The 2,771-nt window shown below is 39.9% G+C and overlaps 1 pseudogene; it reads right to left on the bottom strand.

The window, feature by feature from the left end:
- The window catches only part of LOC102871803, a 72,615-nt pseudogene that overhangs the window by 1,044 nt on the left and 68,800 nt on the right, over positions 1-2,771 (bottom strand).

Here is a 2,771-nt window from a genome sequence, read left to right as displayed (position 1 = left end):
TTCCTTACCACTGACTCAGTTCTATTTCTTTTGTTCTGCTTTTTTGGTACACCTAGCATACCAGAAACATCTGCCATGTCAGTCTTAATACTCTGGATTGCATTTTTATGTGTTTCTGTTAACTCCAGTACCGTTTTGGCTGCACAGTTTCTGTCTTTGGTTGATTTTTTAATTTCTTCTGTTTATGATAGCATCAATTTTTTCATCAACTGTTTGTAATTTCTCCATTATCTCTTCATGTTCCTCCGTGTTGAAGTATTTCTTCTAATTTCCCATCTCTGATATATTATTTTATTTAAGGCTTCCTTTCTTTCTACCATCATTTCTACCTTCTTCTGTATCTCTTTGTATAACTCCACTTCAATGTATTTCCTCTGGTTCCTTGTCTCTGAGGTATTTGCTTTGTATATGTCTCCCATGTTTTCTTCCATTATTTTTACTTTTTTCCACAGCTATTCATATGACTCTGCATCAATATATTTTGTCTGCCTCCCTGTCTCTGGGATATTCATTGTGTCTGAAATTATGTTATGCTTTTTAGGAGAAAGTTTATTTAGTTATCGTACAATGTTTGAAGCTGCTTGCTGCTTTCTTGGCATCATGTGAAGTTTTTCTTGGTATATGTTAGGCCATTTATATGGTGTCTTTTTGGTTGTTGACAGTTCTTTGTTTTTATAATATTATCTAATAGATGTAGATTTGAATTGTTCCCTAGACGAGATAGGGCAACTTGCTATGTCAAGAGGCCTTTCTGGGCCTTTGTAATGAGAACGTTCCATTTTCCTTCAATTTCCCTTTGGACCGCCTTGTATCCACACAGGAATCTGGTCTGACTGTTGCTCACCTCTTCTAAAGTTCTTGGTGTTGCTGATGAGCACAGCAGTCAGATACCACCTTCTGCAAGCAGACAGTTGCATTATCTCTATTAGGTGTTTGGTTGAAGGGGTGGGGCCCTACCACCCTTTGAGTTCTATTGTGTTCTCTCAGTTCTCAGGGGTAGCTTAGTAGAGATCTCTCCAGCCTGCTCCACCTGTTCTAAAGTTTGAAATGTCCTTGGTGGTGATAATGAGCACTGCAGATAGAAACCACCTTCTTCTGGATGGCAGCTGCACTCTTTTATCTGGTACAGGGTCAAAGCTTGTGTTTCTTTTATTTGGAATTCTGTCTGACCGTACAGATAATTAGTACCAGATTAACCACAAAAATGCCCAGGTAAAAAATGTTACTGACATTCTATCTTTCGTGTTATTCCATCGTTTTTACAATTAACTCTTCCTCCTCCTTCCAGCCCAAACATTCCTTCTCTTTCTTTTTGGTCTTCACAATTAGCTGGAAGGTCCCATGGAATTTAAGATGTTGTATTCAATATAGACTTGACAAAGAAGATTTGAGATGCAGGGCAGGCAGAGCAGCTGGCTCAAATTAGGAGACTATCTTACACAAGTAGAGGAGAAAGCCCATCTGAGTCTTTAGATGATGTCCACATGGGAACAAATGATGGCATTTGGGGCCATTTCTGTCAGAAGGGGAGGATCTCAGAATATTAATGGACAGGGAAGCCATTTGGAAAAGTAAAACCTTGGCACCAATATTTTATATAGTACCTGTACTTTTTCACTTTAAAACACACCATGTTCTTGTTCTTGTTTGCCTTCAAGTTGAGCACGACTCATAATGATCCTATGAACAAAAGATCTGAATCCCTCCCCTCCTACAACTATCAACACATATCAAAATTCATAGAGTTTCCGGAGACATGTTGTTTAGGAAGTGGATGTCACTCCTGCTTCCAATAAAACAACATAGTACATTAAGAAAATATATAGTATTACAAACACAACAAGATAAAGATAAATAACCCAATTGAATGCTGTGGAATGTCGGAGAGGAAGGGACTGCCTCTGGCCAGGATGGAGCGCCTGAGCTCCAGAGAGGTGCAAGCCTCCCAATGGCCTTTAATACAGGGTAGAGAAAGCTCCCCTGTGTTTGACTATACAGGCTTGAGAAAGCTCACCACCTGGGAAGACGGCTGCTGAGTTTGTTGAGCTAGAAGTGATCCACATGAGGCTAAGGCTCTCCTGATCGATCCACATTTCCCACGTCTGTAAGCTCACCCTATCCTGTTTTCTTGTGTATATAAGTGCAGTGCTTTTCCCAATAAAACCGAGCTGGATTGACTCTCTGATCCTCTCCCAGAGTGGTGTATCTCTGTTGTGCTTACTCCTATCAGGGTGTCACTGTTAAGATGCTGGTGAACTGACAGCAACAATCAAAAAATGGGCACAGGACGTGAACAGACACTTCACCTAAGAAGATATTCAGATGGCCAACAAATACATGAAGAAATGGTCAAAATCCCTAGCTCTAAGAGAGATGCAAATAAAAACAACTATGAGATATCATCTCACTCCAGTAAGAATAGCAAAATTTAACAGAACAGCAAGCATCAAATGCTGGCAAGGTTGCAGACAAACTGGAACCCTTATGCACTGGTGGTGGGAGTGTAAAATGATGCAACCACTACGGAAGACTGTATGGTATTTTTTCAAAAAGTTGCAAATGGATATACCATTTGGCCCAGCAATTCTACTACTGGGAATATAACCTAAAGAAACCATAATTACCACCCAAGCAGATATATGCATACCCACATTTATTGGGGCTTAGTTCACAATAGCAAGGAGTTGGAAACAATACAAGTGCCCATCACCAAATGAATGGATAGAGAAGCTGTGATGTATTCACACAATGGAATACTATGCTGCATTGAA

Source organism: Elephantulus edwardii, unplaced genomic scaffold (genome assembly GCF_000299155.1).
Source record: "Elephantulus edwardii isolate Elephantulus edwardi_28Jun2011 unplaced genomic scaffold, EleEdw1.0 scaffold00136, whole genome shotgun sequence".
Taxonomy (NCBI): Eukaryota; Metazoa; Chordata; class Mammalia; order Macroscelidea; family Macroscelididae; genus Elephantulus; species Elephantulus edwardii.
The sequence above is the reverse complement of the archived record's forward strand: the minus strand, read 5'-3'. Positions and strand labels throughout refer to the sequence as shown.